Consider the following 26,249-nt stretch of genomic DNA (forward strand, 5'->3'; position numbering starts at 1 on the left):
TTGTAGCAATTTAGTTCGAAATAACGCAGAATGGAGAGATTGCTTAGGGGAGTGAAAAGGGCATAAGTACATGAATCCTTTTCAATAGAAGAAGAACATTGAACACGAAATTTTCCCACAGGAAGAGTAATAAAATTGAATTCTACCTTATCTAACTCAGAAAATTTCACTGGAAATGAATATGAATTGAACTATGAACATTACAAAATACATATGAAACATAAGAGACACATTTACTACACTCACAACCACATGAATCTCATGAAACAGAGTCGCTGCCTTTCATTAATTCTCTGTAAAAAATATACAGTGAAGAAACAGAGTTTCTTTCCCACAGTCTTCCAGAAGTTACAAGCCAACCAACCCTTTGAAAATAGTTTGCATACAATATATAGAATGTGCCATGAAGAGATAGAAAGCCCAGGGGTTGGGGAGTTACTCGAATCATTACAAAATGGAAGTGGAAAGCCAACCATTAGCTACAGGTGCAGCGTTACAAACATGACAAATGGCTTGGGTGACTGTTTGCTTTCCTTTGCCACTTGGATAGAAGCCAATATGGAGTGAAAATACTTTAACAGCTGCCTTAGCTGCCGAAAAAGTGAAATTTAGATGAGCGGGCCCACTTGGAGAAGTCGCGAATCGAAATTTCGTGAAATGGAGGTGAAATTGGGTTTTTTTCCTATATGCGCCGCGCCACTTTGGAGCCTGTTTTGAGGCACTTCCAGGAGTCCAAAATGTGCCCAAGTGTGCTTGGTGGAAAGCTTGTCCTGTCTACTTTCTAACCCAAGTGGAATTTCTAAATTTGGTGCTCTTTTTCCCCTCCAAATCTCTATTCTCCCAAGACTGCTTCCTGTGTGTCAAAATAGGGGCAAAGAGGTCATTTTTTGGGTGTTTTTGACCTCCTGGAGACTCAGATCTTGCCAAAATTTCTTGTCCAAGCACCAGTAGTCGTGATTTTTCATGCTAAATCCAAAAATGCAAACCATTCTTCATTTGTAGCTCCCAATTTTTAGCGCCGCACCACAGGGAGAAAAAACCTGTGTTTTCCCAAAAATTTGTCATGTGACCAAAATTTCCCCAAATTTCTTGAAATTTGGGCTGGAGGTCCTCTATGAAGTGATATGATGTGCCAAGGAAGATTTAGCCAAGATTCGAAGCCGATCTTTCTCTTTTGCCTCTTTTGCCTCTTTTGTTGCTTTGCTCAATTTTTCCTTCAAGCTCTTTATCCGGGCCTTCGCACTCATATTTCATGCCCTGTAATGGAAGGCCATGTGTCTCAGTAAGGCATGGTCCTTGTTGGCCTTGTCCAGTAGCCTCTCCAAGTGCATGTTAACTCTCTCTAGATTGGCCTTCCGATCCTCACTGATCTCTTGCTCCAATGATGTGAGCTCAACTCTTCTCCTTTGTGTAGCTTGGCGATGCTCACGAATGTTTTGTAGCTCCATAATCACCGGCTGATCCTCCAGCTGTTTGTTCCTCTGCCCCAGGTATTTCATGTTCCACTTAGCCCTCTCCAAATCAAGGGATAAGGCCTCAATCTCTGATTGCTTCTCCTGGATGATCTCTCTAAGCTCCGCATTTGTCGGTTCTGTATCTGTCTCATCATAATGAAGGAGAACGAATTCTGTCTCTCATTCACCTGATGTCTCACCTGAAGGCCCCTCATCATGCATTGGCTCCTTACCTCTGTCCTGTTCCTATGTCGTCGATGTAGGAAGTGAGGCCCCTTCCACCCTGGGTGGAGATAACACTCGCTTTGCCGTTGCAAACAAATGTCTACCGCCTCTCTGATAGGTGATGAATACTGGCATAGTAGCGGTCTCATGGCGCTCATACTAATGAGAAGGACCACCTATCTCACGCTCTGCCTCTGATACTACCTATGGAGTGCTGAAGAAGTCATGGGAGATGAAGTCCTCCCAAGCAATGCCCTGCAATCCCAACTGATGATCCACCAAAATCCGGATAAGAGCAAGGTGATAAACACTGTTAAGCTGTTGCTGAGCGGTCTTATGCTACATGAAATTGTTCATCCTCTCTATGTTCCTGCAAATGAAAAATGGGAGGTTCATCATCCGCACCCTGGTAAAGTGCATGAGCAACCTGATGTGATAGGCATATAGGTGAGAGAACCTCCCCTCACAACTGAAGTACTTCATGATCAATTTCATGAGCGGAGCGTACTCATCTTTCAAATATCTGAATGGGAAGACTCTTGTGAGGTTCCTCAAACAACTGGCCTTAATGTAAGGCTCATAGTATTGCCTATCCACCTTCTTCTTCTTATGTCACTGTTCTCCAACATTTGGTATGCCTATTGCCACTGAGATGGTTTTGGGTGTCAATGTGAAGGTGACCCGGCTAAGATAGACTGACCTCCATGTAGATGAAGCACAAAAAGACGGGCCAATTGATGATGAACTCTAACATTAGCCACCCTTTGACAAAATTCAAAACCTGCTAGGTACTGGAAACATGACATAGCAAGAGGGCATGCCTGCAATTCAGTGAAGGTGTTTGGCTCATCCCTAACATGTTTGCCACTCTTGTGATGTCTCCTGGGAGCTTGTTCTCTTGAAGCTGTATCACTATGAGTTTCCACCTCATACTCTGATGAACCCTCAGATGCCATGACTGCTGCTTATGTACTGTACTTAGGCTGCCCTTTGATGATGGTGAAGCTGGGTGTTGTCTTTGTGATATCTGCCACCAAGTGGAACAATGAAACAAAGGGAGTATTAGGAGGGGAGTAATGTGATGGGAATAGGGGTTATGGGGAGAAATTTGTTTTGGGATATGTAGGGGGTTTGGGTATTTGATAAGGTAGGTTTTTTGGGGTTTTAATGAGGTAGGGTTTGGTGTTTGTATTGACCAAATAGTGGAGGGATAAGGAATATGAGTTTGGTAGTATTTTAGGGTAGTGGGAATAGGAAACAATAGCACAGGGGGACAGGGAAAAATGGTAAGGAAGGAAAATAGAACCTTGGCATCAACACCAAACTTATACAACCCTAACAACAATGACTTTTTGGTATTTGCTTGTGGTTGGTTTTATGAGTTTTTGTTGCATTCAATCATAGGCATAAAACCACCATATCATTTATGAACTTTGATAAACAAGTGATGTTATAGGGCCTACCTTGCAATTTGGTGGGCTTCACAAAAGATTTGAGGAAGTTTGGCAAGGTTCTGAGCGCTTTGTCTGTGTGCGCCGTGCGCAAAACCCAGTGCGTCGTGCCCTCTGTGTGTACCGCGCCCCTATTTATATGCGCTACGCCTTGAAATCGCTTCCGATCTTGCTCCAAACCACGCACGATACACACTCAAACCTTGGCAATGTTTCCTTAATCACTTGATTTGCAAAATGACTTTGATTTTGGTGGGAACTTGTATATAAAGTCTTAGAAGTCATGGGTTAAATTTTGATTTTTTCAAAAACCCATTTTTCTAATGTTATGTTTTGACACTTTTTCACTGACTTAAAACAACCCTGATTTTCAATTTTCCTCTGAAATTTTATCTCAAATGATGAAATTTTCGGCACTCTTTGCAGGGATTGCATGACAAGGCATTTGGCCATGAAAACCATGACTGCGCCTAGAGAAATCAACTATCGATCTCTTTGAAAATTTTATCACCAATGACACTGTTTGACTTTTCTTCAAAACAAAGTTTTGAAGAACAGTTGAAGTTTATCAGTATGACGATGAAACTCTCTGAATCATTACTTTGTAAGGGCATCACTCTAGCCTGCATGGCTTTACTTGACATATTTAAAGACCAAATTGATTAATCCATAGACTTAATGATCAAAAATGACTTTTGTCCATTAAATGACCAGACCTTGACTGTCATGGACTTTGGTGATCATTGACAAAAGACGAAAGCTAGCAGGAGCCAGACATGAGGGGAAATGACTAGCATGACCTTTCTCGTCAGATTATGGCATGCCCCTAGTGGAATGCAGCTGAGTGAATGGAGCGGGACACCTAAAAATGAAATGCATAAAGAGTTTTGATCTCTGATGGAGGACTGACCAGACCGAATCTAACATTGGCTCCAATGGGGGATGGTAGCTCCTTGGAGGTGCCAAGAACAACAGATCTCTGGAAGAGCTAGATAGTGCCTTCATCCATTGGGCTATGGAGTCATTTTTTCGACCAACAACACAAGACTCTGACTGATTTTTGAAACTAAAATGACCAAAAAATTAACTCAAACTTGACATTGAAATGACTTGAAGACAAACTTGACAAACTCATACCAAACTAAAATAAAAATGGTATTTACAATGACAGTGGAAGCAGTGTTAATAACTCAGAAATGGTACCGCTTGAGTAGCCGACCATTGATCGACCCTCCTGGACAATCTTCCCCGTTCATTTCCTTCATAAGAAAGGCATTTTGACCCCTATATGCTGCAATCTTGAAAGGACCTTTCCAAAGATTCTTGAACTTACCATGCTTATATTTCTCCTCATTCCTTGCATCCAACTGAAATTTATCTACCTTTTCTTTTCTGTCATAAATTTTCTTGATCTTCTCTTGCAATTTGGATGTGTTCTTCAAAACTTCTTCTCTTGTCTACTGCAAGTGGACCATTTGATTTAACCTTCTCTGCATGGGATCTTCTTCACTGCCGGCCTCCTGAAGAAGTCTGACTACCAGGGCAGCGAGAGAGGTAGGGAATACTGTATCAACTCCATAAACAAGCTCAAACGGTGACATATCAATGGATTTTTTCTGACTGACCCGATCTTCCCAAAGTGCATGGACCAACCTCTTATGCCAGCTCTTCTTATTTATTTCTAGTAGCTTCTTGATGATGTTGACCAATGATTTGTTCAAAGGCTCCACCAATCCATTGCCTTGCGAATGATAGGCAGTTGAGTGACACAAAATGATGTGATATTTATGACAAAACTCTACCATCCTTTTTGATTTGAAAGTTGCTGCGTTATTGGTGATTAACTTATTCGGGCAACCAAAACGAGACAAGATGTTATTTTCAAGGAATGAAATGATTATCGCATCTGTAGCTTGTCTGGTGGGAATTGCCTCGATCCATTTCGTGAAATAATCTGTCGCAGTGAGGATCCACCTATGCTGACTGGAAGAAGCGGGATGAATTTCACCAACGAAATCCAACCCCCATTGCTGGAAAGGAGCGCTCACCTCAATAGGCTTAAGTGGAAAAGGCTGTAACTCCTGCTTCCCTTAGAAAATCTAACATTTATGATAGCACTTGACCATCTTATATACATCAGCAAACAAAGTTGGCCAATAGTACCCTGTTCTCAGAATTTCATTTGCTGTTGATTTCCAAAAAAGGTGACCACCACATTCTCCTCCATGGCAATCCTCCATAAATTTATGTGCTTCTTCTTCCACCAAACAATTCAAAAGAACGCCACTAGGATCTTTCCAATCCAGTGCAAAATTTAGAATGCAAAACTTGGCAGCTTTTAGTTTGAGTGTTCTCGCTTTGTTTTTAGGCATGCCAGGCGGTGGTGACAAATTTTTAAGCACATGTATGATATCTGAATACCATGGAGAGAGAGAAAACATTTTAGATACCTGAATTGAAGACCCTTCCTCATTCTCATCGGACATAGCAGCGATCAAATTTATGTCCAAGGCGTGCAAGTTTGATTCGGCCATTAACTTTGCCAATCCCTGTCCTTTAACCAGCTTTGTAGGCTTTATTTCCACATCATATTCCAGCAAGGCTACAATCCATTTGCCTCGTCTTCCTTCCGAATCGGTCTGCACTAAAACATCTTTTACAACAGCGTTAGGAACATAGGCCACAATATGAGAATGTAGAATATATACCCGGAAATCTTTCAGTGCCTTCACAAGTGCCAGGGCTTGCTTCTCAATGATGTTGCATTTTAAGGCTGCATCTCTTATGGCTCTGCTGAAGAATGCAATGGGTCTTTCATGATCATCTCTTTTCTGCAATAACACAGCTGCCATAGTGTGCTCGAAGCAAATGAAAATAATATGAAATCCTGAGTGTAGTTCGGGCGGACTAGAACTGGAGCTGAAGAAAGAGCCAATTTGACCAAATTGAAAGATTTTACAGCCTCCTCAATCCATTTCACTTGGCTATCCATCTTAAGCATGTTTTTCATCTCTCTTAGGTGTTCAGTGAGCACAAAAAGCGACGTAGGAAATTCATCTTACCATTGAATGATTGTATCTCTTTTTTATTCCGAGGCAGATCAATTTGCTGAATTGCTTGCACACGTGCTGGGTCAATACGAATGCAATCTTTTGAGATAATGTGCTTGAGTAATTTGCCTTCCTCCATGGCGAACAAGCTCTTCTTCGGATTCAGTGACAAACCATATTTTCTGCACTTTTGGAAGATAGTTTTTAGATGGTACATGTGCTCTTCATAAGATTTGGAAAACACTGTCAAATCATCCAGGTACACCACCAAAAAGACATCCTTCTCATTTGCAAAAGCCAAGTCCATTGCTCACTGAAAAGTGGCACCTGCATTCTTCAAACCAAAAGGCATTTTAGCATAATGAAAGGTTCCCCATGGAGTGGTGAATGTTGTCTTGTCTCGGTCATCTTCATGGACAGAAACTTGGTTATATCCGGAATAACCATCAAGTAGTGACATACGAGATGCTCCCACTACTCATTGAAGTATATGGTCCATTTTGGGCAGTGGATAGTTGTCCTTCAAGGAAACTTTATTGAGATTTCTGAAATCAATGCATAAGTGGATTTCACCTGTCTTCTTTCGTACGAGCACCAAGTTAGAGATCCAATCTGAAAATCTGATGGGCACAATGATCCCTGACTTGTACAACCTGTTTACCTCCTTTTCGATAGATGGCAGTAAATTTGGATTTAGCCTCCTTAACTTTTGTCTGAATGGTTTTTGATTGGGCTTGATGGGTATAGTGTGCTGAATTATATTGGTATCATATGTCTTTAATTCAGAATAGTCCCAAGCAAACACATATGCAAATGAAGCCAGCAAACTCATGTATTTATCCATGATCTTTGGCGGCAATGCTTTGGACAATTTTACCAACTTAGGATTAGCAGCTGTTCCGATGTTGACCTCTTCCACACCCTTCTCTGTTGGCTGCAATGTTGGCTTGCATGCTACATCATCTTGAAGAAAAAGTTCCTCTAAAGGTATGAAGCCTTTAGGAATAACGTTATTCTTCAGCTACAACATGTCCATTTCATTTCTCTGCACCTCATCTGTACCATTACCTTTACCATCATCATTTTCTACATCAATTGAGGTTTCTTTGAACTTGCCTTTGTTTTGCAGAAAATCATCGATCTCCTCATCATCTTGGAACACTTGCCAATATCTCTGATTGTCTGGAATGTTTGGACGATGCTTGACATGGATTTCGAATTTATTGCTAGAGTTCATTGGGATCTTCAAACTACTTGCTGCCTTGGCAAGAGCGTCAGCAATACTATTTTGTATACGAGGCATGCATGTCAAGGTGTATTCTGAAAATAATTTTAGGATGTCTAGAACTGCATTACGGTAAGCCCGCATCCTAGGATGCTTTGCTTGATACTTGCATCTAACCTGCTTAATTACCAATTCGGAGTCACCATATACTGAAATCCTCTTAGCATTCAGCTTTCTTAGAATCTTTAGGCCAGCAATCAGAGCTTCATACTCATTTTCGTTGTTTGAACACTCAAAAGCCAACTTGTAAGAGCATACCCGCACATTACTAGGCACTTTGTTCGGGGCAGAGAAAGGACTGCGTACCCAAATTCCAATTCCAGCGCCATCATTTCACACTGCTCCATCGAAATCCATGGTCCACAAACCTTCTTCCTCCTCTTGCAAGTGTTGGAAATTTGTTTGATGTGCCTTGTCTTCTTGCTATCCATTACTTTCAGCTGATTGCCCAACATTGTTCTATTGTTCTTGTCCTTCTTTCTTTAAAATTTCTCTGAAATTTTCTATTATTTCCGGAATATCATCTGCTTCAACTAACTGACTATCTATATCATTAAAACTATCTGAATACAAAACAAAAGACTCTAAATCTGTATGTACATAGATAATTGGATGATTTATTGGTTTCTCCTTGCTCGTGATCATATATTTCATTTTTTTTTCCTGATAGAATTTCCTCATTTGTCCAAACACCAGAATCGTTGCATAGGAGAAATCTAGCTGTAGTGTCCCTTTCAATTTCGCTACCTAAGACCTGGAAAGAAGCATGCCAAACCTGGGAGGAATATCTGCTACAACCACATCCATCAAAACATTCTTCATTGGGAGCTGATCCAGACTCACAACCAAGTCTTTGATGAGTCCTATACATCTTACTCTGCTGGAATCAAATGAATAGAGATCATGGTATTGCCGGGTGATGTCCAGACCAAGCTTATCCATGATAGCCTTGGGCATGAGATTGTGAGAAGCTCCGGAATCGAACATGGCATTATGTAACACAAAATCATGCAACCTTAAACTGATATAAAAGGGTGGCACATCACTATGAGGAGACTCACCATTCGATGTTGGACCAAAAATCATTTCAGGTTGATCATCTTCGACATTCACCATGTCAGACATTGGGTCCAAATTCAACATTTTAGATACTTGTCCTCTATAACTGTTGTTCCTCATTATTTCAGTCAAGGGGATGGATAATTTTAATTTAGAAATCTCATTCTCTAAATTAAAAGCGGGAATCTTTTTTACCTCTTTGACTGGGATTTCTTTCTTTTCCTTTTCTTTCGATGCAACTTGCTGATGTGATTGTTCTGCTAATGGTGATTTGCTGCTCCCTGGACCAACCGCCTCCTTTCCTTTCCTTTGTGTAGCTGATGAATCATTCTTTGATGCCTCAACATCCTTCTTTTTCTGAATTGGTTTGACTGACACATCTCTGTTTCTAAGTGAATATCGCTGCTGTTGAGCGGACAGAGCATTCATATACCCTCTTTGATACTCCTATGATTCTTCTTCTAAAACAGTGTCACTTGCTAGAATGAAATCCATGTCTTTGTGTGCAGCTGAACTCACTGCACACTCCTCCTCTTCAGTGATGTAAATAGGCAGATCATTTGGAGTAAAGAGGTGGTTTTCTTCACCTATTATATTCCCATCCTCATCTGACTCTAGTTCATGCACAAAATTTTGCTGCAAAGGTGTCTGTACTGGCTGTTGTGCTATCTGCTCTTGGGCTCGCTGATCTCTCTGTCTTATTCTATATTGTGGTTGCTGCTGACCACGAAAGTTAAGATTTCTAACTTGGGGCTCCGGTTTGTCAAGTTTCACCCTTTCAAGCATCTGCTCTACCTTCTTGATTAATTGATCCATCGAAGAAGACTCTTCCTTAACTATGACTTTCTTTTCTGCTTTCGCTCTAGCTCTCTTGGACAGCAGATTTGCTTCAACTCTGACCGCGATTTTCTGCTTGTCTTCCATTGTGGCTGGTTTTCTCTCTCTTAGTTGGTAGGCCATGTCAGCATCAAAACTGTCTGGAACTTTCATCATAGCTAGTCCCACAGGTGGCTTTAGATGATCTGGAATTTCGTTATAAACTGAATTGAATCTAACGCAATAGTCTTGGACTGACTCACCAACGTTTCGTTTGATTTGCTCATATTCAGCCAGAATTTGAAGAGGATTCTTTTTCACTTCCCATCGGTTTAAAAATTGTCTTTGTAGGTCGGCCAAGGTAGCGATACTTGCTGCCAGCAAACCTTTGAACCATTTCCTCACTTTACCTACAAATGTCTGTACAAGGAGTCTCATTGCCACATTCTCCGCATCGATCTCATGAAGTTCATAGAAGTCTGCCATTTTTTCCACACGTTGCTGAGCAGTAATGCTGTTAGGAGTGCCATCAACAAACGGGATTTTGCTTTGATAATCTGCGAGCATATCATCTAGAATTTGAGGCAAAACCAGGGGTGCAAAATGGGCAGCCATCACTCTTGGTGGATTTGGCCTTGGAGGTGTTGGAGGAGTTTGCACAGTTTGTAAGGGGCTAGCAATTGGAGTTTAAGGTTGTGTCGCAATATAATTATCAATTAACCGGTTAGCTCTTTCAATTTCTAGATCTACAAGAAATTGTGGATTGGGGACAGTATAGTCAACAGCCCTTTTGGATTTAGACTTGAACAATGATATTTCAAACCGTTCGTCAAACTCAAGCTCTTCAAGATACTCAAAAATGCCAGGACATGAATGGGATTTGAACATGGGAGTTATAGTGCTCTCTTGATGAAGGAGTCTTGGAATCAAATTGGGGTTTTCGTAGATATGAGGAGGATCTGGGTCTGGATTCGCTCTGGTATATCATCTCGAAGCCAGCGTGCTATTGAGAAAAATCACAGGACACAACCAACTTACTCAGCCTACCTAATCCTAAACTTATCATTCGGAAGCTTAGAATTATTAAGAAGTAAGGGGATTTGATTTTAGTTCCCCAGTGGAGTCGCCACTATGTTAGCACCTAAATCTGCCCTAGGCTGAAGGAAGGCAAAATTCAGGGTAACCACAAACCATGCTCAGTCTGGTAGCTAGCCCTACCAGAACCGGAGAGGAATCTCTCTGAGTCACGCTCAATGAATGGATAAAAGAAACGGTCTGAGATGACTTACAGTGAAATATTTATCTTAGGCTAGTAAGTGAATATGGATACAAGAAATTTTTTTATGAATGGCTGAGCTTCTAGGATGTTATGGGACCCACGGATAGCAATGAACAGAGAATTTAATACAAAGGCACAGATTACTCCGTGAGGCAAGACAGGTGGAAAGTGTAGCAATTTAGTTCGAAATAACGCAGAATGGAGAGATTGCTTAGGAGAGTGAAAAGGGCATAAGTACATGAATCCTTTTCAATAGAAGAAGAACATTGAACATGAAATTTTCCCACAGGCAGAGCAATAAAATTGAATTCTACCTTATCTAACTTAGAAAATTTCACTGGAAATGAATATGAATTGAACTATGAACATTAAAAAATACATATGAAACATAAGAGACACATTTACTACACTCACAACCACATGAATCTCATGAAACAGAGCCGCTGCCTTTCATTAATTCTCTGTAAAAAATATACAGTGAAGAAACAGAGTTTCTTTCCCACAGTCTCCCAGAAGTTACAAGCCAACCAAACCTTTTCAAATAGTTTGCATACAATATATAGAATGTGCCATCAAGAGATAGAAAGCCCAGGGGTTAGGGAGTTACTCGAATCATCACAAAATGGAAGTGGAAAGCCAACCATTAGCTACAGGTGCAGCGTTACAAACATGACAAATGGCTTGGGTGACTGTTTGCCTTCCTTTGCCACTTGGATAGAAGCCAATATGGAGTGAAAATACTTTAAAAGCTATCTTAGGTGCCGAAAAAGTGAAATTTAGATGAGCGGGCCCACTTGGAGAAGTCGTGACTCGAAATTTCGCGAAATGGAGGTGAAATTGGGCTTTTTCCTATATGCGCCGCACCAATTTGGAGCCTGTTTTGAGGCACTTTCAGGAGTCCAAAATGTGCCCAAGTGTGCTTGTTGGAAAGCTTGTCCTGTCTAATTTCTAACCCAAGTGGAATTTCTAAATTTGGTGCTCATTTTCCCCTCCAAATCTCCATTCTCCCAAGACTGCTTCCCGTGTGTCAAAATAGGGGTAGAGAGGTCATTGTTTGGGTGTTTTTGACCTCCTAGAGACTCAGACATTGCCAAAATTTCTTGTCCAAGCATCAGTAGTCGTGATTTTTCATGCTAAATCCAAAAATGCAAACCATCCTTCATTTGTAGCTCCCAATTTTTAGCGCCGCACCACAGGGAGAAAAAACCTGTTTTTTGCCCAAAAATTTGTCATGTGACCAAAATTTCCCCAAATTTCTTGAAATTTGGCCTGGAGGTCCTCTATGAAGTGCTATGCTGTGCCAAGGAAGCTTTAGCCAGGATTCGAAGCCGATATTTCTCTTTTGCCTCTTTTGCCTCTTTTGTTGCTTTGCTCAATTTTGCCTTCAAGCTCTTTATCCGGGCCTTTGCACTCATATTTCATGCCCTGTAATGGAAGGCCATGTGTCTCAGTAAGGCATGGTCCTTGTTGGCCTTGTATAGTAGCCTCTCCAAGTGCATGTTAACTCTCTCTAGATTGGCCTCCCGATCCTCACTGATCTCTTGCTCCAATGACGTGAGCTCAACTCTTCTCCTTTGTGTAGCTTGGCGATGCTCACGAATGTTTTGTAGCTCCATAATTGCCTGCTGATCCTCCAGCTGTTTGTTCCTCTGCCCCAGGTATTTCATGTTCCACTTAGCCCTCTCCAAATCAAGGGATAAGGCCTCAATCTCTGATTGCTACTCCTGGATGATCTCTCTAAGCTCTGCATTTGTCTGTTCTGTATCTGTCTCATCATAATGAAGGAGAACGAATTATGTCTCTCGTTCACCTGATGGCTCACCTGAAGGCCCCTCATCATGCATTGGCTCCTTACCTCTGTCCTGTTCCTGTGTCGTCGATGTAGGAAGTGAGGCCCCTTCCACCCCGGGTGGAGATAACACTCACTTTGCCGTTGCAAACAAATGTCTACTGCCTCTCTGATAGGTGATGAATACTGGCATAGTAGTGGTCTCATGGCACTAATACTGATGAGAAGGACCACCTATCTCACGCTCTGCCTCTGATACTACTTGTGGAGTGCTGAAGAAGTCACGGAAGATGAAGTCCTCCCAAGTAATGCCCCGCAATCCCAATTTATGATCCACCAAAATCCGGATAAGAGCAAAGTGATAAACACTGTTAAGCTGCTACTGAGCGGTCTTATGCTGCATGAAATTGTTCATCCTCTCTATGTTCCTGCAAATGAAAAATGGGAGGTTCATCATCCACACCCTGGTAAAGTGCATGAGCAACCTGATGTGATAGGCATATAGGCGAGAGAACCTCCCCTCACAACTGAAGTACTTCATGATCAATTTCATGAGCGGAGCATACTCATCTTTCAAATATCTGAATGGGAAGACTCTTGTGAGGTGCCTCAAACAACTGGCCTTAATGTAAGGCTCATAGTATTGCCTATCCACCTTCTTCTTCTTATGCCACTGTTCTCCAACATTTGGTATGCCTGTTGCCACTGAGATAGTTTCAGGTGTCAATGTGAAGGTGACCCCGGCTAAGATAGATTGACCTCCATGTAGATGAAGCACAAAAAGACGGGCCAACTCCTGATGAACTCTAACATTAGCCACCCTTTGACAAAATTCAAAACATGCTAGGTGCTGGAAACATGACATAGCAAGAGGGCATGCCTGCAATTCAGTGAGGGTGTTTGGCTCATCCCTAACATGTTTGCCACTCTTGTGATGTCTCCTGGGAGCCTGTTCTCCTGAAGCTGTATCATTGTGAGTTTCCACCTCATACTCTGATGAACCCTCAGATGCCATGACTACTGTTTATGTACTGTACTTAGGCTGCCCTTTGATGATGGTGAAGTTGGGTGTTGTCTTTGTGATATTTGCCACCAAGGGGAACAATGAAACAAAGGGAGTATTAGGAGGGGAGTAATGTGATGGGAATAGGGGTTATGGTGAGAAATTTGTTTTGGGATATGTAGGGGGTTTGGGTATTTGATAGGGTAGGTTTTTTGGGGTTTTAATGAGGTAGGGTTTGGTGTTTGTATTGACCAAATAGTGGAGGGATAAGGAATATGAGTTTGGTATTATTTTAGGGTAGTGGGAATAGGAAACAATAGCATAGGTGGATAGGGAAAAATGGTAAGGAAGGAAAATGGAACCTTGGCATCAACACCAAACTTATACAACCCTCGCGACAATGACTTTTTGGTATTTTCTTGTGGTTGGTTTTATGATTTTTTGTTGCATTCAATCGTAGGCATAAAACCACCATATCATTTATGAACTTTGACAAACAAGTGATGTTATAGGTCCTACCTTGCAATTGGTGGGCTTCACAAAAGATTTGAGGAAGTTTGGCAAGGTTCTAAGCGCTTTTTCTGTGTGCGCCGCGCGGAAAACCTAGTGCACCGTGCCCTGGGTGTGCGCCGTGCCCTTGGTGTGCGCCGTTCCAGTTAGAAAAATAAACTGCGGGCCAGCTCTGTGTGTTTCGTGCCCCTGTTTATATGCGTCGCGCCCTGAAATCGCCTCCAATCTTGCTCCAAACCACGCACGATGCACACTCAAACCTTTGCAATGTTTCCTTAAGCACTTGATTTGCAAAATGACTTTGATTTTGGTGGGAACTTGTATATAAAGTCTTAGAAGTCATGGGTTAAATTTTTCTTTTTTCAAAAACCCATTTTTCTAATGTTATGTTTTGACACTTTTTCACTGACTTAAAACAACCCTGATTTTCACTTTTCCTTTGAAATTTTAGCTCAAATGATGAAATTTTCGGCACTCTTTGCAGGGATTGCATGACAGGGCATTTGGCCAGGAAAACCATGACTGCACCTAGAGAAATCAACTATCGATCTCTTTGAATTTTTTTTCACCAATGACACTGTTTGACTTTTCTTCAAAATAGAGTTTTGAAGAACAGTCAAAGGTTATCAGTATGACGATGAAACTCTCTGAATCATTACTTTGTAAGGGCATCACTCTGGCCTGCATGGCTTTACTGGACATATTTAAAGACCAAATTGATTAATCCCTAGACTTAATGATAAAAAATGACTTTTGTCCATTAAAGGAGCAGACCTTGACTGTCATGGACTTTGGTGATCATTGACAAAAGACCAAATACAATAGGAGCCAGACATTAGGGGAAATGACTAGCATGACCTTTTCCGTCAGATTATGGCATGCCCCTAGCGGAATGCAGCTGAGTGAATGGAGCGGGACACCTAAAAATGAAATGTATAAAGAGAATTTGATCTCTGACGGAGGACTGACCAGACCGACTCTAACATACCCAATGCTATATTGCGATTTGGCTTAATGTCTTATCATGTCCATCAGTGATCGACCATCGACCATATGCTGTGACTGCTAATTGCAATTTCACTGCGGACCTGACATAGGTATAGATACAGGTGCAATGATCCTTGAAGTCCACCCTTTAACACTTTCACCTATTTTTGCTCATATTTACTGTGTAATTGATATTTGGCCTACACGAGGTTTGGAGGCAGAAATGCAATATAATAACGCTCCCGATAGTTCAGTTGGCTGAAATAATGTCGATGGCGTTTGTGATCAGGATGTGGTTGTTCATTAAAGGAAGTGGTCCCTATGTATGCCTGTTATCATGAGAAAATAGGAGCGTTGTTACAGTTTTCTAAATATGTGTCCTCTACGTATGACTCGGTTCTTGCCATTGATTCAACGTGTCCTATGAGCACGAATAGACAGAGGAAACTGAAAGCTGGGAAGCAACCGAGCACAGAGGAAATGACGGCGAGCGTTGAGGAAGTCTAAGGGGTGGTGTAAGCAGAAATGAATGGATGAAGGCATGGGAATGTATAAAACAGTAAAAAACAGAGGACTGTGGTGGCTGTTGTTGGGGCTTGGTCATTTGAAGTCTGTTGAACGCTATGGAAAATAATTTGGAGGAGACAGAGGCAACGAGAGGATCCAACAGAACAGAAAGAGGGTCGGAGGGCCAATAGGACAGCAGGAAGTCGAAGGGGAGAAGTAGCCAGCAGAGAACCTAAGCTTGAACATGAAGTTGTTCTTTATGCAGAGCTTAGTGCAGCTAACAGTAGACTGACTAGAGCTGTGTGAAGACATTATCAAAGAGCATGAAGGAGATTGGAGACTATGCGTGGGCAGTGTGCAGATTTGTAAAGACACATTCATAAGAAGACTGGTTGTCATTGATACTGTAGCTTGGAGACTGCAGTGAAGCTATAATTAGACAGAACTCAACAGAGAAGAGTTTTGAGAGCAGAACAATACTATTAAATGAATCTTGACAAGTAAGAAGGATTGGAGTCCTTGGGGTTGGTGCCTCAGAAGCAAGAAGGATAGGAGTCCTTAGGGTTGGTGCCTCAAAAGCAAGAAGGATAGGAGTCCTTGGGGCTGGTGCCTCAGAAGTAAGTAGGATTGGAGTCCTTGGGGTTGATGCCTCAGAAGTAGGAAGGATTGAAGTCCTTGGGAGTTGGTGCTCCTAAGTCCAAGATTGGTGTCTTGGCAAAATAGAGTTGGTGCTCTGGAGGTTGGAGCCTCACCAAAGTCCAAGTTGGAGCTTGGCAACTGATTGTAACCATCTATATATTGTATCTATTTTACTGCACAGTTTATATTAATAAAAGCATTTATTCTTGCTGTTCATCTTGTGTTCTGAATATATATGTTTTAACTGGTGAAACAATAGTGGGAAAAAGAAATATTGATTCACCCCCCCTCTCAGTATTTCCAACAATTAAGCCATAGAATTCTGGAATGTCTACAACTAAAATATCAATAACTTGGCATACCTTTGGATTAGATGACAGCCTTATGGTAACCTGATTTAATTCGCTGATCATTTCAACTTGCGACCGATCCAGCTGCACTATGTGCACAATAGATTTTTGAGGTTGAACGTTCAACTTTGCACAAATCGATTTAGGTAAGATGTTGGATGAGGCTCCTGAATCAACTAAACAATTATGCAATTTTTTTTTTTAAATTTCATAAGTAAGAGGAAATGGCGGAGTATGAGATCTTGACCTTCCTCCAATTAGAGCAATGTCATTTGGATCAACTTTGTTAATCCTAGTATTTGGAGGTCTTCCCATCTCATGGGAAGCTTGCGAGATTACAGTGGCGTGCAGAGGTGCAACTGGTACTGCATGCAATTCTTTCAAAAGGAGCTTTACTGATGTTTTAACTTGCTCAATTCATAAAAAGTGATGTTAGCCCTAGTCTTCTTCATGTCTTCTATGATTTTATACTCCATTTCATCCGAAACAATCAATGTTTTAGATGGAGTTGGTGAATCTGTTTGGATTGGGCTTGTTTGAGTCGCTTTGGATGTCATTGTTGTGTGTGGAGCATGATTGTTCAAAGGTCTTTGTTTCAGCTGGATGTATACCCCAAGAAGTTTTGTACACCCCTCCACGCGGGGGGGTTCGGGGGGGACTTGTAAAATTGCCTTGTAAAAGTATAGTAATTTCTAGTCAATCTGGGCTGTTCATTAGGCGGATGATCTGACGGTAGAAATTATGTTTAGTTTATGGTTTTTTGCCCTAGAAGGCAACCCCTCTCTTTGTATGAGGGTATTGTATTTGAGGCTGTGAAATAGATGTGTATTCTGTGAGCGAGAAATAGAGAAGTGAGACTGTGAGAGAAAACAGAGGATATTACAGTGGATTTGTTGTAGGTTGTGTCTCTTCATTTTGCTAGATAATAGAAAGGAAGGACTGGCTGTTCGAGGTGGACATAGCCCAAACCGGGTGAACCACGTATATCTGTGTCTCTCTTGTTTTGTGCGTTTTTTGTGTTTATATTTCTGCAATATTTTATGTGTTCCATTGCTCCGTAATATATAATTTTCTAACAACTGGTATCAGAGCCGAAGGTCTATTTGGCTGATAAACTCGCAGGAAAGAAGGGTTCCTGGTTCAAGTGGGAGCAATGGCGGAAGATGGTAAGTTTAGGGTTGATAAATTTAACGGCCAAAACTTCTCGTTGTGGAAGATGCAAATGGAAGATTATCTGTATCAGAAAGATCTATACCTACCATTGGGCGGAAAAACAAAGATGCCGACGGGTATGAAAGACGAAGAATGGAACCTTCTCGATAGAAAGGCACTTGAAACAATACAGTTGTGCCTTGCTGCGTTAGTCGCCTTCAACATTTCGAAGGAAACCACGATAGAGGGTTTGATGCAGACGTTGTCGAAACTATATGAAAAACCCTCGGCCTCAAACAAGGTATTTCTTATGAAACGGTTATTTAATATGAATATGTCGGAAGGTGGATCTGTTGCAAACCATTTAAATGATTTTAATACAGTTACAAGTCAGTTAAGTTCTGTAGGGGTAAACTTTGATGATGAAGTTAGAGCTCTGTTATTCTTGTGCTCATTACTAGAAAGTTGGAATGGTTTGGTAATGGCCATTAGTAAGTCCATTTCTGAGTCTAGTACTTTAAAGTTTGATGATGTTTTCGGTGCTATCCTTAGCGAGGAAATGCGACAGAAAAGCTCCGGTGAGACATCGGGAAATGCTTTGAGTGCAGAGTCTAGAGGAAAGAGCTTAGGATATCGCAGTAAATCAAGGAAAGGCAGATCCAAGTCCAGATCGGGGATAGTGTGTTGGAAATGTGGAAAGAAAGGACACCTAAAGAAAGACTGTAGATCTCGGAAGGGAAAAGAAGGAGATGCACAGCAAGAAAACAATCATGAAGCAAATGTGACAGGTGAGGTGTTACAAGATGCTTTGATTCTTTCTTTCGAAAATATTACTGATTCCTGGGTGGTAGATTCAGGGGCTTCATTCCATGCCACACCTGATAAGAAATACTTTCATGACTATGTTCAAGGAGATTTTGGACAAGTTCGTCTGGGTGATGATAAACCCTGTAAAATCGTTGGAATGGGTAAGGTTCTTGTAAAACAGTAGAATGGAAACCAATGGCTATTAAAGGAGGTAAGGCATGTTCCAGATCTAAAGAAAAATATGATTTCAACAGGGCAGTTAGGCGGTGAAGGTTTTGTGACAAATTTCACAGATAAAGCTTGGAAGGTCACCAAAGGAGCCCTGGTAATAGCAAAAGGCAAAAAGGTTGGTACATCGTATCTATGCAATGGTATTTCTAACTCTTTTAATGCTTTAACTTCCAAAGGAGCAGATGCAGCATTATGGCATCATAGGCTCGGACACATGAGTGAAAAGGGGATGAAGATTCTTCACTCAAGGAATTTGTTGCCAGGTTTGAAGAATGTTGATTTGGACTTCTATGAGAACTGCATTTATGGAAAACAGAAGAGAGTTAGATTTCTCAGAGTTGGGAAAGAAAAGAAGAACGAAAAATTAGAGCTTGTGCATACAGACGTATGGGGACTTGCTCAGGTATCATCTCTCGGTGGCTCTTGTTATTATGTTACCTTTATTGATGATGCAACTAGAAAAACTTGGATTTATTGTATTAAGAATAAATCTGATGTATTTGATACTTTCAGAAATGGAAGGCTTTGGTTGAGATTGAGACGGGAAAGAAATTGAAGTGTCTTAGATCAGACAATGGAGGTGAATATTGCATCAAAGAGTTTGATAGGTGCTGTTCAGAACATGGAATTCACAGAGAGAAGACAGTTCCAAGAACAGAATTCAGAATTTCCTCTACCTTAAGGGGATAAACATGAATGCCCTCTTTCGAAATGATGAAACCTAGTATCCGACCTGATTTTACACAAAAGACACATTTGTGTTGATTCAAGAGAATATTGTAATGCTTTCCCTTAATGAAAATTTCTTTTAAGTGTAATGGGTGATCCTTCATTTTCATTGAATGAGTCGACATGTCATCTAAACAGGGCTGAAAAATATGTTTGATATGATGGAACACATAAGACATTGCTTGTTGAAAATTTGCGGCAACATTTTTCAGGCCAAATGGGAGTTTGCGATAAGAAAAATTCCCTCATCTGTATATAAATGTGGTTTTGTACTGATTGAAAGGGAGTATGTTTATCTGTTTGTAGCAGAAAAATCCATCCATGAATGAAAAAATTCCATTCCCGTCACAATCATCAACAATTTGGTCGATATATGGAGTTGGATAATTTTCCTTGGGAAAAGCTTTATTAATATCTCCGTAATCAACACATACTCAAATAGTTCCATGTTTTTTATTAACAAGTACAATGTTTGATACCCAATCAGTCAAAGGAACGGGGTAAATGAATCTTGCTTTCAACAATTTTTCAACCTCAGTTTTGATAGCGGCAACTTTTCATGGATGTATAGGACATAATAAATGTCTAATAGACTCAGAATCTAGATAAGTTTTTATCTCATGTACAACTATGCTAGGGTCGATTCTTGGCATTTATTTGTATGACCAGGAAAAGATATCACAAAATTCCTGAGATAGGGATTTATAAGTTTGCAACTCTTCTAAAGAACAAGAAACTCCTATATGAATATTTTAAGTTATTCCTGGTTTCATTGAGATGTCTATGGGTATTGTTGCTGATATGTTCCTTAAATTATGTTCAGAATCAGAATAAAGGCTAGATATTAGACATTGAGGGTCATTAAGAGTCTCAGGTGAAAACATAGATGAGAAATTATTCTCAATTTTGTCAAAATATGGCAATACAGTTGAACGATGATGAGTATCATCCCATGGCATTTCTTCCAAGGTCATAACTTCCTTAATCCCTTCATCAGTTAAAAAAATTTGTGTTAAAATGATCAGGCATAGAGATTGGCTCCAAGCGCAACAAATGAGAATATTCATCAATAATCATATTAATTTGATTGTTTTGATATGTTGATAAGCTGGAAAAGAACTAAATCACCTCATAAGCCAAATCAAAAGGGCTATGAGGGATCTCACTGCCATATAAGTCTATTTATGACTCTGAAGGTACTTTCCATGGATCTCTGAATTCAAATGTACGTGATGTAATCATGTTAATCTGAGCATCATTATGAGGGAAATTGGGTGGAGGGAATGTGAAAGTTCCCATCAAAGATGAGTCTTTGAGAAGACCAATGCCAACTTCTTCATATGGAGTCATTGATTTTCCAACAAAAGGGACACTACCAGTGGAATTAGGGTCTAATGTATAATAGGATAATTGTTCTACCTTCACAATTCTTCCTTTGCGATGAAACATGATCAGCCAAAAATATGACGAGGCTACTGCCACCATGGCACAAGTCCAGCTTCGTCCAAGAAAAATGTTATAGCTACGTTAGGAATCAACAACCTCAACGTCTATTGAAACTATTTTACCCTCTAATTTGATTGGTAAATCATTTAAAAGACCATAAGGACAAAAACATCTTCCATCAAAGGATTTCAAAGTTTTGGAAAATGATTGATTGTTGGAGAATCTAAATCTTTCCAATAGGCAATGGACATAATGCAAGTCGATGCTCCTTCGTCAATCATTGTTCAAAAAAATCATCGAGTTTTGACATGGCCTGGTATCTGAAAATCCAGTTAGTGTGGGAGATGTGGGACATGATTCTTGAGATTGAAAACAATCAAGTTTGAGTGATGAGGATATAATGCTCCAATGGATGATAATAATAACTTCCTTTGTGCTGGAAAAGTCTACAACACTTGAAGAGACGACATTACTGATGGTGACATAGTGAAATATTCGATGATGTTATAGTTTTGAGCAGCCCTAGCACGAGGGTTAAAGGATGACTTTCAAATCACACCCTTAGGAGACAGATAGATTATCATATTAGGGTTTTTTTTCAATATGTAATTGTTCAGAAGAAGGAGGAGTAGATGTGGAAGTTTTACTAGCGGGAGTGGAGTCATCTGCATCTTCAACATGACTCTTTGATGTGTAATCTTTGGATATCATTGCTACCATAACTTTGGAAGACATCATCATGATATCTGTCGATGTGGATGAGGAGGATTGGTCATGAGAAACCATTTTTTTGTCTTGAGGAGGAAAGGGGTCCTTCAAAATAGTAGGAGTGGGTGAACCTTTGACAAATTTAGAAATTGCAGCATGATGTGGGCACTCCTTGGCGTAACTATATTCATCACAAATTAGGCAAGGATAACGAGGTTTCTTCTTTTCATCAGGCAGTTCGTTCTTGTTTGATTTCTCCTTAAAATAAGTGTCTTGTTTAGATTTTCCTTTTCCCTTTTTCTTGTTTTCGGATTGCTTACCTTTTCCGGTAGATGATTCTACGGTGTTAATCTCCGAAGTAATTTTTGGAGAGGGATCTTCTTCAGGTGGATTAGATAATGCTGAAATCTGATTTTTCTTAGATTTTTTCTTTTTATTCTTAGATTTTTGGCTCACATAAGGGTTGGATTAGTTTTACTAGGGCACTATAAGTCTAGGATCTTTTCATACAAAGTACCAGACTGAGTATAATCAAGATCAATGTATTGAGCATGCGTTGTAGTACAATTGGACCCTACAGAAGGACTGCAATATACTGAACCAGTCCGCGACTATGAAGAAAGTGATGATGATTTGGATCAGATTTACGAAATAAAAACCTGAGATCAAGACTGGATTAACCCAATAGGTGATGGATGAATTTCATGGGATCACAAAAGCTCCTGTACATTGGATTCAGATGAAGAATTGGAGGATTCGCAGAATAGGCTGCATGAAGTCTCTATGTTGTGATGTAACATTATGACCAAATCACTGCGCTATGTGTTATCGGAGGTAAGACATTTATCCTATTATGATGGTTTAACTGACGTAAACAAGTTTTTGGATGCCTTTGAAAGAGAAGTCCCTGAGGATCATCACTTTCAAGTGTTGGATTTGGCACTATGCGCTACACTTGCATGATGGTGGGGTACACATAAGGACAATTTTGATAAATGTCGCGATTATAGAAGGATGATGAGGTTGCGATTTGGTCATCCTCAAGTTCGATTAACTGAGAAATATGATGGGAGAAATGATTTGAGTGATCATTTGGAAAAATGGACTAAAGTCTATGGGACAGAACCACAACTAGAATGGGTGCACTTATTCCGTCACACTTCGGATATAATCTCTATTAATTGGTACTTGGAAATGGAGTGCTACCATGGCACCACGGAGTGGGATATATTATGGTAGGGTTTCTTGTTGACCTTCATCTTTGAGGATGGGTTTGAAAGAATTGATGAACCTCTTTGGGAGGTTAAGGTGGCTATCTTTAGAATTCCACAGGACCCTTTTGGAATTGGTTCAACCGGATTGGAGCACCCAGCTGCACCATGCGCTGGAATGCTATAATATGGCTGTTGAAGGGGAGGACGAAGATCCCAAAAATATTAATATCCTAGAGGCAAAAGGTCACCATGAGGTCGAAGGTCCGCAGATAGGAAATCTAGACATCATCGTGCCGTTGAAGACTAGGTGAGTGAACATTGGGACTGAAGCATAGCCAAAATTTGCGAAGATCGGGGATTACTGGGATGATGCCACAATGGATAAAGTTGTTGAGTCACTCCGTGACTACTAGGGTCTTTTTCCTACAAAATTATCGGACCTAAAAGGCATCATAGGTAATTTGGGTGTGATGAAGATAACTATAAAGCTGAATGCGAAGCCTACTAAGAAGAGACTATATCACCTAAATCCCAAATATAATGAAAAGGTTCGCTTGGAATTGGACAAGATGCTTGAGGCAGGCATTATCAAATTAGTGGAAGAGTCTGATTGGGTGAGCTCGATGGTGGTTCAGGAAAATAATCAGAAGGGAGAAATATGGATTTGTGAAGACCTTAGGAAGCTTAATGATTCCTACGTCCATGATCCTTTTCAGACACTGTTTACTGATGAGGTATTGGACAATGTTGGAGGGCAGGAGGCCTATTTATTCACTGATGGATTCTCTCAATACCATCAGATTAAAATCACACCAGAAGGTAGGAGCAAGACAACCTTCACAATAGAATGGGGATGTTTCCAATACATGGTAATTTCATTTTGACCCAAGAATACACCAGCACTATTCTCTCGTGTAGTCATCACGACGTTCAAGGAGTTCATTCACAAGTTCTTGGAGGTGTATTTTGATGACAGGACAGTGTTTGGGTTGGTAAAGCGCCATGTAGCTAGTCTATGCCTAATGCGAGATAAGTGCTTGTTGTGGCTAGTAACAACCCCCCATTTTTATTTAGTATTAGTAATAAAACTAAATAATTGGGGACCCTTCTAAAAAAATAAAAAAATAGCACTTATAATTCTTTTTTAATAAAACACACTATCATAAACTTAGGATAAAATATCTGCAAAACCCAAAATCTTAAGTATTAAGATAAGTCTCAAATAAAATCATTCTCTTAACAATAAACATCGCATTGCAAAAGAGTAAAGTGGGATAGCATATAAGGAAACTTTCGAAAGTGCAAAAACGATGATGCGAGATCGCGTGCCTTACGGACTCATCGCATATCACAGATTTCATATGTCACAACGCCACTTAAGATAAAATATCCCGACCTTGCAATATGCATTAAAGCATCTCGTAAATCACATATCACAGTCGCATAATAAAACAAATGATTATTAATGAAATGGAATAGCGATATGGCGATATGAGATATTGCGATCTACAATATTGCAAAGCAAATAGCAAACTCACTTTATCACATATCAACAGGGCTCAGCGTTCAATGAAATATTTCTCGTAATCCAATACCGAGTTATGGGCATTAATGTCAACTTAGTGGTTTGGTGATGGTTATTTATGAGAAAAGACTTAGATCTTATTGAAAGGTTGTTTCACGTAGGGTGATATATTTGATATGATTTCGAAATTAAGAGCTTTCCCGTCACCTTATCACTTACCATTATTTGTTCCTTACTTGTGAACTTGTAGGAGCGGCAAGCAGAACAATATACAAAGAAGTGTGCAGAACGTAATCGGAAAGAAAGGAAAAGCTTTAGTTGCAGAGAAAACATAGATGATTCCCTTATTCACATACACTACCTATACCAGAGAAGCTGGCATATCCACTTGGGAAGGCATGTATAGTCTGTTGGGGGAAGAAAACCTGAGAGTTATGGATGTTACAGTTACAGTAGATGCACGTGGGTGATTCGAAGTATCACTTACTGAAATTCCATGCTCATTCTTGCACCGCATAGTAGCAAGGCCTAAAATACTTCCCTATACAGATATGGGCAAATGGGTAATAGACGATGCTGATATAACAGATAGGAAATTCAAGTCTCGGAATCAGGAGCTCATTGGGTCATTTACCCCACGGGATCTAAGACGTATGTATCATTTACCAGAACCGCGGGCTAGCTACAACAAGCAGTTCGTGGAGAAATTTGCCAAGGAGAATGAAGATTTGGCATAATGCACCAAAAGTTGGTTAGCAAAGGAAGAGCCATTAAAAAAGGACAAACATGGTATGTACAGTACTGGTTCTCTCTCCTCTCTGTATTGTTTTGCTGCTTCAATGCTATGTAGGCTATTTGGAAGGCCTGATATCAACAAGCTTTCATCCGAGTGGCTATCCCTATTAGATGTGGCCACCAACGCCAATATTATGGATTGGGCCCAAATATTGTCTGATAACTTAGCCTCTACTATTTGGAATTATCAGTCTAAAAGAACTCCCTCTTAGAGGATTTATCCTCCTTTCTTTTTAGCTGCTTATGTCATGGACGTTATTTGTTCTATTTCTAGATTTCCTCTCATGGGTTGGAAATGGATGGTACAAAATCCCTTGCCCATTCAAGTCTACCATAAGGAACTATGGGATTCTAAGTTTACCCCATATTTTTATAGAATCTGCCATTGAATTATGCTACCCATGATAAGGATACTGTGCAATCTAAAGAGAACCCAGAACATCAAGTTTTGTCACCAACAAAGGTGAAGGTTCCCGCTCCCTTCATCCAGCCAACAAGGCCATTAAGAACTGAGTTGGAGAAAGAGTGGGAAACATTTAATGAATTGATAAACACTGAGGAGAAAAACATGGAGACACCTGAGAATACACCACAGAAAATGACATAAATGGTCATTGAAACAGTTGTCAATGCTCCAGAAATGAAGCACATTCCCACAGCTCCATCATCTGAAATCATGTTGAAGATAGAGGAAATCCCTCCTCTAGATGTTTTTTACAGTCCGCAGCACAAAGCAATGTTCAGGAGACAGAAAGAAACAAGTGTGAGAGAAACCACCAATAATGACAATGGTTCTCAAGGTACTTCTAGTACATTCTGTTAACACCCAGGTTGTTCCCTTTGACTCTAAGGGAATACGGCCGGGGTAACCACTAACCAATCTTTGGATTACAGCTTCTAGCCAAACTGTGATCGGAGAGGGCTCTCTCTTTAATATTTATCTCTGTTTTGTACTGATTTTAGGCTAGCTATAAGTTCAGGTTTGTTTAAGGTTTTGGTTGGATGATAATTTCAGTCAAGGTGCTTATGCATTCTCCAAAGTGTTCTAGTCCATTGGGCTATGGAGTCAGGGGTCCTTTAGTTATTTTGAGGTGCTGAGTGATTTGCTGTAGTGATGCTGCAGAGCCAGATTAGTGTCTGAGAACAACGTTTATAATAGTGATTAAGTGGAGTGTATCCAGTTAATGCAAGGCAGTGAAGAATCTTGCAGTGAACTGCTAAAGAAACACAAGACGAAT

Source organism: Pinus tabuliformis, chromosome 6, assembly GCF_031772625.1.
Source record: "Pinus tabuliformis cultivar Carrire ecotype Pingquan chromosome 6, CPIR1, whole genome shotgun sequence".
Taxonomy (NCBI): domain Eukaryota; kingdom Viridiplantae; phylum Streptophyta; class Pinopsida; order Pinales; family Pinaceae; genus Pinus; species Pinus tabuliformis.